This window comes from Lynx rufus, unplaced genomic scaffold, assembly GCF_022079265.1.
Source record: "Lynx rufus isolate CCGP_SWC_20201006 ecotype Redwood Valley unplaced genomic scaffold, mLynRuf1.p SCAF_6, whole genome shotgun sequence".
NCBI classification, from domain to species: Eukaryota; Metazoa; Chordata; class Mammalia; order Carnivora; family Felidae; genus Lynx; species Lynx rufus.
The window spans coordinates 134,059,228-134,071,478 of NW_025814878.1; the positions used below are offsets into that span (position 1 = coordinate 134,059,228).

The 12,251-nt window shown below is 43.2% G+C and overlaps 1 protein-coding gene across 11 annotated transcripts in view; it reads right to left on the reverse strand.

Moving 5' to 3' along the window:
• ATXN1 (ataxin 1) overlaps positions 1 to 12,251 on the reverse strand; it is a 412,814-nt gene that overhangs the window by 302,299 nt on the left and 98,264 nt on the right. For all 11 annotated transcript variants that reach the window (XR_006966045.1, XR_006966044.1, XR_006966046.1 and 8 more), the window contains one exon: positions 1,510 to 1,631. The gene's annotated coding sequence lies outside the window, so the exon portion shown is untranslated. The remainder of the gene's footprint in view (positions 1 to 1,509; positions 1,632 to 12,251) is intronic.

The window sequence follows — 12,251 nt, forward strand, 5'->3', positions numbered from 1 at the left end:
CCAAACAGGTAAATAGGCTTTATACGTTGAGTGCAGGGAGGAGACTGTCACCAGGAGAAAGAATCATAACACTGGCGTTTCCAGATAACACTGTGTTCACATTTTCATCCCACCGCATTCATGTGGTTTCCTGCACTTCGTAATTTAACATTTGTCAGAGGGGGGAAAAAATGCTGTTATGAAACCCAAATAATGCACCACTCTGAAGCAGACAGCAGGCTGCTAACAAGAGTGATATGTGAGCATCATTTAAAGTGTCATTCAGAGCTCTGTTCAGAACAGGGATGTTCAGTAAGAAAGAAAAATAATCAATCCTGTTCAACGTAAGACAAAGTTTGGGGCTTCGTGGGGTTCAGAGACTGGCAGATAACCCGTAAGATAGTGACAGCCAACAGAGAAGGAAGAGGGAGATCCACGACAGAAAAATAAAGGACGATATTACATCATACCATACCGTATTATATCACATTGCATTACATTCATATAACAACGTGCCACGTTGTCTTTAATGCCGCAAGACATTACTAACCACAGACACCGCAAGGCCTCTCTGACCAAAGGGTTGGTTCGCAAGATCGTAGGGAGAAGGAGGGAGAAGGGCCCCCCCTCCACCAAGTGCCTGGCCCCTCTTCTCCACACTGGCCCGTCCAGCGAGCACCACCCCTGCCAAAGATCACTTGCCAAGGGCTCACAACTGATTTGCCTGAGCGAGAACCCAAGGGTCTAATTATTTCATTAATTTCGCTAGAGTCAGCTGTGGGATTTCAGAGCTGCAAGAGACCATGAAGGCGTGCACTGGCATTTTTACAGGTGACTCATTCCACGAGGACGAGTAAGTTGTCCAAGGTCACCAAGAGAGATGTGCAGAAGTAGCTTCCGTGTGAGGACCGTGCCCAAGAACTACAACCAACGAGGCTGATCAACCTTCCTTGGAAAAACGACAATATTTTTGTGTCTCGTTGGGAACTTATCTGTTGTTTGCTATCAGTTTGGAGCATTTGAATTCTACCTCCAGACCAAGGCTGTCATTCAGGGCTCTACGTACGGTTTTTAAAAGGTGCTCAGTAATTATTTACTGAGCAAGACAGAAACTCCCAGCACTTCTCACTTTGCCCATCCCGATACTCCACTACGGGGTAACAAATCTGCCTTCAGAGTGAATCGAGGGTCGCGGGTGTGCTTAATTCCTTATGCTCTCAGCTAAAAGGAATGTCTGGAAGGTGTAGTCTGTTGGTTGTTTGTGTGTACAGTTGTTTGTTTGTTTGTTTGTTTCGGTCTTCTCTAACCACAAATGCATTGTCCTCAGATCCCACTACTCTGCAAATTTCAGAAACACACTGAGTAAATTTAGTTGCTCTCTGGACTCTTCATCAACAGTCTCTCAAACATCCTGTTGCTTGGGTTGTGGAGGAACAGCCATGCCCTTAAAAAAAATGTCCTGAGCCACCGAATAAATGATGGTTGATGACATCTAAAGCTAACAAATGCCAAGTCCTTTGGAAGACTTACCCACAACCATTCGTGTTTCAAGACCATTCATACAGGCTGAAGTCCACTCTTTCTTCCTCATGGCCTGGGGAAGCAGTGCATCAGAGGCCTCAGAATAAACTCTTTCATTTTGCTCCAGTATGCTACAGGAAAAGAAAACAAAACAAGTCAGAATGAAAAATGCCACTTCAAGCAGTTAGTTGATATTCAGGGGGAAATCCCTGACCTCTCTCAGATGTATTCTTTATAACCTCAAACAAGCATGTTCATGATCAGAACGAAGCTATCACACGACTGATCTACATATGGTACCCTGAAATACTAGAGGTGGGAAGGGAGAAGGGGGAAAGAAAACGGAACACCTGTCGGATAGGTAGCGTATTTTGAAAGCTGGGATATAAACCATCGGCAACATGCTTGCAGAATTTCAAGTTTACTAACTGAAATAAATATATAAAGAAGGATTCCTTACGTTTAATAATTAGAGATAACTGATGGGCAGTTATCAAGGATAGAAAGGGGAGGAAGTTTCGTGTCAAATCAAAAGTCATCTGATTCTGCCCATTAAAGACTCAGACTCACTGAGCCAACATTAACATCTTTAAACACAGGGCGGTTAGGACTGAACAACAACAACAAAAAAGAGACAGGGTCAGAAAGAGGAAACTTTCTATTTTGCACAGGAAACAGGTAATTTAATCGATGGGTGTTCATGCCGAGTCTCGATACAACTTGATCAAGAACTGCCCCCCGCCCAAGCTGGAAAACGGCATTTACTTTACACGCTAAATATGAAACGAATGGTTAAAATGCACATGCCTCTCTACCCCTCCTCAGAGGTGCCAACAAAGCATACACATGAGAACCGTGTGTGACAAGGTGGCTTCGGAGAGTCCTCTTCTGCCTTGTGACTTATAACAGTCACCTGTCACGGGGTTTTGTTCGAGCTCTTCCCATGCTCTAACAAGTCCCCTCCACTGCTGTTTTTTTTTTTGACATTGGCCATTTGAGCCTGGAAACAGCCTTCCAAAACCGTCTGCAGCCTTTTCTAGCCCTTTAGGAGCTCTTCCTCGTCTGTTTTGCAAACACACAGCAAGACCACCATCCAGTTCTCTCACCAGGATGACTGCAACCCACTTGTGACTCCAAACTCCACGTGTTTGCAAAGGTCCTGCGGCCACTGCCAGGTCACTATCCGATGACCCAGCTGTAAGAGAGTGGATATATACTTTCCTGTCTCACAGGATGACTGCGTGAATTACTGATTCCTTGAGAGCCTTCTGAAGCCATTGCTTGACAAAATACTCAACGTGTTCGAAAAGACCTTTTGGGGGGAGGGGGTTGTGTCTGTCTGTGGTTAAATTCGTGTAGGCACTCAGAACTTTTGAGGAGGAAGAGAAAGCTGCTCTGGGGTAATGTTTAAACGAGCGAGTTGAGTTGAAGCCCATTATATTTTCAGTCTAGTTGGAAGAGCGACTGCCTGAAAATGGCAAAGTCTTTTTTATTTTCTTGATGCTATCAATACCCACCGAAAGTGGGGTTGTCACGATTTTTATTAGCCTCTAGAGCAGCTTTTTCATGCAATGTAACTCAGCTCCCACTCAAATGTGTAACAGCAACATATTGCTAACAAATCAACACAAGCCAGGAAGTTCAGAGCACGACAAACTGTCTTGAGCTTACCGTGTGGGTAAAAACAGAATTTGAAAGGGAAGAGGAGGATTTAGGCAAGCCCACTGCGAGTTATTGGTATCAATCTTCTTTTACTAAAAATAAATTACTGCCTTTCTTTCATTTGTTACCAGCTCTCCAGCTCGGTGGTTTCGACCTGGAGGGGTCTCTGTCGTCGAGTTCAAGATTCTTCCGCAAACGAAGCTGCCGGCCCAGGGAGGCCGGGCACACAGCAGGTTCATCTGCGCCTTGACGAGACTCTGGGTGGAATCACTCGTGCCCACTGCTCACTGACTGCCACGTTATGGTGTTGGTTCAAAGTTTACCAGAAGCTCTCTATTTTCTCTCGGCCCTCTTTGTCTCTCTTTCTCTGTGCTGTTTCTGCCTAAAGAAAGACATTGGCTTCTGGATTCTATCTTGGCACCAAGTGGTAGTAAAATCATCCAGGAGAGGAAGCACGGCTCCCTCATTAGCTCAGGGCCCTTCCTTGGCTGCCAGAGCCAAGGGGCAAGTCCACACGGGGCAAGTCACACGTCTTGTGGAGGAGGAAGAAAAAGGGAGGGACAGGGACGGATCTCAGTGACACGATTTCCCACTCTTATCTCTGTAGATGTGAAGGAGTTGAAGCAATCCGTTTTGTGATTTATAGTCGACCCTCAATGACACACCATGCACCAGGTATGAGACCGTTTTTGTCAAAAGGAAACCACTGAACATTCTATCCACTTCCTTTCAAGCGAGAATTTCAACATACTTCCATCTTCCAGCAAACTCTCCAGCAGGGCCGCTAATGCCAATAACCAACAAAACACCACAAAACAACCAACCAACAAAACAGTTTAATCTCCTTTGCATACCCATTCTTGTTCGCCAGTGGAAGCTATAAACAGAGATAAGACCAAAAGTCTAGACAGAAGAAAAGAACACCAGGGGACTACAGCATTCACAGATACGCCTGCATGCTGAAAGTTACCTGGATAAACAAGAATCTCAATCCAGATGATATCCTTACAGGGTCTGAAATTCGATAAGCATTTTTGTGATAATTTTCTCAACAGCTCTAAGCAGCGACAGCAAAGTGTATCAACACGTGTCAGAAACAGTGGCCTAAAAGCAATGAGGATTTTTTTTCCCCTTTCTTTTCATCTGAGTTTTGCAGCTAACTGGATTTTTCAATTTAAGTCACAATCTCCCAGGTAGAATTAGTTCCTTATCTCTCATATAAAGGGACACAAGTAACTGTTCTCCGTAATTAATTCCCAACTAGAATTCAAGTTGTTTTTACATGTATTTGAGTATCCCACATCAAATGAAATCTCTAAATTGTATCTTATAGGACCTGTTAGGAATATCACTATTCTAAAATTCAACAATTAGACTGCATGGGGAAAAAAACTACCAGGTTCGTGGTGGAATACCATGCTAGTGGGGAATGGGTGTTCTGTTCAATATATAGTGACAGGAAAATTAGCTCATTATTTGGAAAGAGTCAGATCCCCATCTTACATGATTCAGAAAATAGATTCCAGATAAATTAAGCAATTAAACATACAAATACGTGCTTTCACAGACATATGTATATGGGTATTTATTATACAAACATCATTTTATACAATTAAATACAGAAAAATAATTTTATAATCACAAGAGGCCTTGTAGGCTATTGCATAGACTTTCGCTTTTAACTCCAGGTGACAGGAGAAGACACTAGAGAATTGTGAATGGAGTAGTCTAATGCTCTGCCCTATGTTTAAGGGATCATTCTGTCTGCTGTGAAGAACAGGCCCTAAGGGGACAATGCTGAAGACAGGGAGCCCAGGTAGGCTACTGCGAAAATTCAGGTGAGACACCCAACACGTGGACTGGGGGAGGAGGTAGTGAGAACTGGTGAGATCCTGGATATATTTTGAAAGTCAAGTTGACAAGGGGTATAAGAGCAAGAAAAGAGTTAAGGAGGATAGTTCAAATTTTTGACCAGATCATCTGTAAGAACAGAGTTGCCATTCACCGAACAGAAAAGATCGTGGGAAAAGCAGGTGCTGGGGACTCCATTTTTGCATGTTAGGTTTAAGATGCCTATTAGACATCCTTAGATACCAAGTAGATGGTAGGATACGGAAGTCTAAAATACCCTCCCCTTGAGTATGGACTGGATTGAGTCACTCTCGTCTAGCAAGCAGAGGCTGGCAAAGGCAACAGGTGCCATTTCCAAGATTAGGTGACTACACGACTGGCATCCATCTTGAATGTCCTCACACATTCTCTCCTGGGTCACCCACCAACGCCAGGCTGTGAGGCCAGCCTGTGGAGGGGCCCTTGTGGTCTGGTAGCATCTGTACGAATGAGCTTGGAGGCAGATCCCAACCTCACCCCCACCCCATCCTTCAGATGAGGCTGCAGCCTGGGCTAATTAATGGCTTGACTGCAACCTTATGGGGGCCCCAAGCCACAGACACGGATCAAAGATGTGCCTTGGCTCCTACTCACAGAAACTGTGAGATAGTAAGTATTCGTTATTTGAAACGCCCAAGTTGCAGGGTAATTTATAACACAGCAGTAGATAACTAATACAGTCAGAATGTGTTAAGACGCTGTTCCACGAATTTTATACGACTTTTTACAGTTGGAGAAACAGTTGCAAGGAAGTTACATCGCCTGCCCAACACCACACATAACGTGACGGGGGTGAGACTCCAACGTGGGCCATCTGACTCCAGAGCTGAAGCTCTCTGTGGATGCATGACCGGACCCCTCCAGGATAACCTTTTCCACCTCATATGTGCATACCTAAAATATGACTCTCCCTTGCAGGAAGTGTTAACATCATAGAGTTTATATAAACAATGGCCAAGTGCATCTTTACCAAACTTCTTACCCTGTCACGTAGTTCTGTGATTCTATTTTCAATCTCCCAAATACCTTAACGATATATACTGAGCCGTCAAAGAAGATGGAAAGGTGGCCCCTTGCCATTTGAAGAGTAACCTCCATCTGGTTCTTCAATTTCAGTCTGGTTAATCTGGTTAATTTAACTATGAGAGAATTTCCAGCATAGTTTACAAAATGCTCTAATATAAATTCCGATAGACTCAATGTCCTTTTGCACATTTAAAGACCTCTCGCTAAAACTGCTCAGTGCTAAGAAAACACCAAGACGCTGGATAAGACAGCCACGGTATTTCTGCCTGAATTTTTTTCTTTTTTTTACAGAATAAGGGACAATCAATTTTCAGTTGCCAATAGAGAGTCACCAAGGATTCAACAAATACTAAGTTTCTAAGTAGGAACTGGCAAGGCCAAAACATAAAGAACAAAAGCTTTTGAACTACATAATGTACAGTAACTATCATCCTTTTAATGGTTACAACAAATTAAGACTTTTCCATTCTTCCCCCAACACAGACATGAAATACAGAAAGTGAAAGACGTGACCTCTGTACCTCTGTCTCATTACAAATTTAGAACGTTGCTGTTGTCAGAAAGGAACTGTTGCTGGTTATTGTAGCGTCCTGATTTTTTAGGAGGACAATGTCCATCAAGTGCAGCCAGGAGCATGTTCCTCATCCACACTGTGGAAGCCTTTTCTCTTGTTTTAGCTGTTACAATTATGCCCACAACCAATGGAAACCAAAGAACTAGAAAGAAAGAATCATAAGAAATTAAAAAAAAAAAAACAAACACCTGCCATTTATAAACCTTTCTGTTACGAAGAGCGACTATGTTTTAGAAAGACATATGATGTATCAGCACAGGTGTGTGTATATATATGGATATATATCCATATATATATATATATATATATATATCCATTTAAAAATACCAAACAGTAGCGACAGGTCCCCGGCTAGGCTGCAATTTGGACAATTTGTGTGGAAATGGCATGACTCCGTCTTGTGACACAAAGAGCAGATGCTACCGATTAACAGACAAAAATGTCTCAAAGACTTGTGCAAATCTATGAATTTGCATCGTGAAGTCAGCTTTGCTGATTAAAAGCCAAATAGTATAAAGTGATGAAGGATGCGTGGTTTTTCTTTTTAAAAAGAGAGTCGGTGAGATCAATTAGTAAACTTTCATGGGCCTTCCTCTAAGTAACACATGGATTTGAAGGAAAGTACTTGATGAATCTTGCTTTTTATGTTTAACAAATGGGGAGAGGGTAGTATATGTCGTGTATTGGCCGGTGTGTTCAATGGGACGACATATTCCATGGTGAAATGTCATGCTATGCTAAAAATAAAACGAGGACTAAAAAGATTCAGATACATTTGGGAAACACTTTTGAGGGGCTCTGGTGTATTGATATGTATTGCAAATCTCAGAGAAGCATGCATCTTGGCCCCAAACACATTTGACCACAGGACAATTCTCCCAGGAGACGTAAGCAACTGGCAGATACACACTGACCAAAATGCACCCTAGGACCCAAAATGCCAAGCCAGTGGTTCTCAAACTTTTGGTCCCAAGTCCCCTTTGCACCCCTAAAATGAACTGAGGACCCCAAAGAGCTTTTAACGAGGCAGATGATATTGAACAATATCCGCTGTGTTACAAATTAAAACAGTTTTGAACTACGTTAAAATTCATTCATTTGCTACAAATGATAATAGACCCACTGCATGTTACATAAAATAGCGTCTCTTCATAAAAAGCAACTACATTTTCCAAGACAAAAAAGGTTATTAAGAAGACTGACAATGATTTGAACTTCTGCAAATCTCTCCCATATCTGGCTTAACGGAGAAAAGTTAAGTTTTCAAATGTGCCTCTGCATTCAATTTCTTGTTCTATAGTGTTTGCTTGAAGTATAGGCTGGCTGTGGCCATGACATGAACTCCGAAGGGCCAGGAGGAAAGGGCACACTGTCAAGAAAACACCTGTTTACTTGGATTCTTCCAGGTAAGACTGTGTGAAAGGTGTACCCTTTAGACTTCTTTAGCAAATGCTTTTTTTTAAAGTTTACTTATTTATTTTTGAGAGAGATACAGAGGTTGAGTGGGGGGGAAGGAGCAGAGAGAGACGGGGAGACACAGAATCTGAAGCAGGCTCCAGGCTCTGAGCTGTCAGCACAGAGCCAGGTGCCCCTAAATAAACGTCTTTTTAAATGTTTATTTATTTTTGAGAAGAGAGAGAGACAGAGAGAGGGAGAGCATGTGCACGAGTGTGCGAGCAGGGGAGGGGCAGAGAGAGAGGGAGACACAGAATCCGAAGCAAAGCAGGCTCCAGGCTCTGAGCTGTGAGCACAGAGCCCGACGTGGGGCTCAGACTCACGAACCTTGAGATCATGACCTGAGCTGAGGTCAGATGCTGAACCGACTGAGCCACCCAGGTGCCCCAGCAAATGCTTTCTTTTAATAATCCAGGTCTTAATAATCTAGTAAGGCTCTACTTTCGCTGAAGGCAATGAACTTTTTAAGTGCCCTGAGAAAGATTCAGAAAGGCCTGTTGCATGAAATCAGTTAACAAAGTAAGTATGTAATTATAAACCATTAACTACTTATTAAGAATGACTAAAGAACACTGGCTATCTTTGGGTGTTAACATACACATGTAATGATAATAATAATAATAATAATAATAGCTAATATTTGAATGTTAAGCCCTCAAATTACATTATCTCCTTGTAGCCTTAAAATCACCCTCAGTGGTAGACACCTCTGTTTTCTATTTTGAGACTATCTTTTATTCTCAAGTTTACTTATTTTGAGACAGGGAGAGTGAGCAGGGGGAGGGGCCGAGAGACAGGAAGAGAGGGAGAGAATCCCAAGCAGGCTCCACGCTGTGGCCTAGAGCCTGACGTGGGACTCCATCCCACGAACTGTGAGATCGTGCCCTGAGCCGAAATCAAGACTTGGACACCCGACTGACTGAGCTGCCCAGGCGCCCCCCACCCCCCGTTATTCTATTTGTAATAAATGAAGAAATATAGGTGAATGGAGTGAAGTAATGTACTCAACGTGCAAACTAACTAGCTAACAGATTCAGGACTCCAACTTCTGTCTGACGCCAACAATTATCTCTTAAGTCCTCGTTTCCAGCTCACGGTTTAGGAATCCAGATTCTTCCTCTGGCCGTGATTCCAAAAAAAAAAAAAAAAAAATCATGAAATACCTTCTTCATTTTCCTGTTTCAAAGTGAGTAGCTGCTCGATGAATTAGTTCGGAGCCCACACTAATGAATGTGTATAACAGGAACATCCTTCCGCCTCCCAAAGCACACTGTCCACATCATCCCGCAGAAAAAAGAAGTCTCACTCAAAAGCCACATATGTTGGATGCTTGAAGTCCGCTCTGCTGATTCTTAAAAAGTCATGAGGACGCAGCACCCGTAAGGATGCTCTGTGAAGAAAACCCGAGGTCCCTTTAGCCCGTGTCCTCTCTTTATTCCTCTGAAAGCACATTTATGAAAACAGAGGCAATGAAAATGCCAGTCATCTCTAAGGCACCACAATAAGGCAAGGAGAAAATGCAGGCAGACCTCGTTTTACTGTACTTCGCTTTAGAGCTCTGATCAGATATTTTATTTTTAAAAAAAAAATTTTTTTTTTATGTTTATTTATTTTTGAGACAGAGAGAGACAGAGCATGAACGAGGGAGGGGCAGAGAGAGAGGGAGACACAGAATCTGAAGCAGGCTCCAGGCTCCGAGCCATCAGCCCAGAGCCCGACGCGGGGCTCAAACTCAGGGACCGCGAGATCGTGACCTGAGCTGAAGTCGGACGCTCAACCGACTGAGCCACCCAGGCGCCCCCAGATATTTTATTTTTTACCAACTGAAGGTTGGCGGTAACCCTGCCTCAAGCACGTCTATCGGCGCTGTTTTTCCAGCAGTATTTGTTGGTGTCGTATCTCCGTGTCACATGTTGGGAATTCTCCTATCTTTCAAATTTTTTCACGATTATTATGTCTGTTAGGATGATCTATGGTCACTGAAAGCTCAGATGATGGTTAGCATTTTTTAGCAAGACAGTATTTTTAAATTAAGATATACATATTGTTTTTGAGGCGAGATGCTATTGCACACTCAGTAGTCGACAGTATAGTATAAACTGTTTGTTATGTACTAGGAACCCACAAATTCATCCGACTCATTATTTATTTCTTTTAAGTTGTTTTTTAACATTTATTTATTTTTGAGAGAGAGACAGTGTGAGAGTGGGGAAGGGCCAGAGAGAGAGGGAGACGCAGAATCCGAAGCACGCTCCAGGCTCCGAGCTGTCAGCACAGAGCCCGATGCGGGGCTTGAACTCATGAACCTTGAGATCATGACCTGAGCAGAAGTCGGAGGGACATTTAACTGACTGACCCACCCAGGCACCCCCATCTGACTCATTTTATGGTGACATTTGCTTTACTGCAGTGGTCCAGACCCAGACACGAAATATCTGATGTAGGTCTGTATTAATTGCCCTTTTCAAGTGCTTTCTAAATCCTTAGCAACCCTGGGTCACCATGCACCTCTGACCATTATGTCTCTAACCTCAATGGCTTTCCTTCTGCTACCCCAGAATCACTGAAAACATGCTGAATAACTTCCTAGATCAGTGTTAGTCATTTTCCAACTCCCAGTTCAAGACAGCTGCCCTTCCAGAACTACTCCAGCCCTCTTTCCTCCAAGCGCCTTGGGCAGGAAACCCCACCCACATGGGCTTAGTTGTGTACTCCCTCACAGCGGGGAACATGGCTTCACCAGTATGACTCTCGTCTTGCACACCTATAAGCAGATGGCGAATGCTCTCAAGAACTTCTGGAGAAGCTCACAGCACTTCCCGAGTGCCGAACACAACGTATCAGGCTTGCTTGTATTTTTCGTGATCGGGTGGAGACTGAAGAACATAGGAGTGTAATTTTATGTCCGTTTTATTTTTAAACGTCTTTAGATCCTTCGGTCCCAAGATTAGACAAAATTAGCAGTGTCATTCAGCCAGAAATTTTAGGTATTTTTTTAAAAAGAGTAGTTTGCAGGGCAATCGATGGTGTTCACTGAAAACTCCATGCCAGTTTATTTGTGACATTCTCAGAGTAGACAGAATTAGGTCCATCCTAATGTGAATTGATTTTAGAAGAAAGCAGGAGAGTATACTAACTCTTGTCAAAAAAAAAAAAAGGTGGATTTGGGGTACACCCAGAAATCCATTGATTGCGTCTTGCCCTTTCTAAAGGCTCAGCCATTCTTTTTTTTTTTTAATATTTATTTTTGAGAGAGAGAGAGAGAGAGTGTGAGTGGGGGAGGGGCAAAGAGAGAGGGGGAGACACAGAATCCGAAGCAGGCTCCAGGCTCCGAGCTGTCAGCACAGAGCCCGACGCGGGGCTTGAACTCACAAACTGCAAGATCATGACCGGGGCCGAAGTCGGACGCTTAACCGACTGAGCCACCCAGGCGCCCCAGACTCAGCCATTCTTAATGACATCCATTACGTGCACTTTCAGGTCCCATTGAAGTGTTCTGTATCTCTGCTTTCAATATGAGTACCCAAACTGGCATGGAGCTTTTGAATGAATACGTCTGTGGTCCACAGACCACAGAATACAGAAGATTCCAACTCATTCTCTCGGCACCGTAATTACTCTTGGCAAAATTATGCTCCATACTTTGTATGGATGCAATGATCTAATATCAGGTCACAATAACACCTGGTAATCCTTCTATACTATGTCAGCCTTACAAGGCATTTCATTCTCCTCCAAAACCGCCCTTTCAAACCCAAAAAATCCCTCCAACCCCCAAAATTGGACGCTCTGTATATATGCAAGTGATAGGGTTAGGATCAGGCCTGATTTGGTTTTTGTTTTTTTCTTTTTGTTTTTTTTTTGTTTTCACCATGCCCAAACCTCTGCACAGAAGTCAAGAACAGGAAGCCACTGTAATGGTTCATCTTTAGTTATCTAACTTAAATATTGGGTTTCCATTTGTGAGCTCCATCACTGGATTAACAGAACCATGCAAATTTTGGCCTTCCTCTGAAACTTAACAGCCCCGATCTTCACGCTTTTTATCATTCTTGGTGGAAATTTTCAACAACCACAAAGGTGGGGAAAAGGGTGTGTGGCCGACTGACTTCTTAGTCACATTTCCTGATGTTGCCATTTTAGT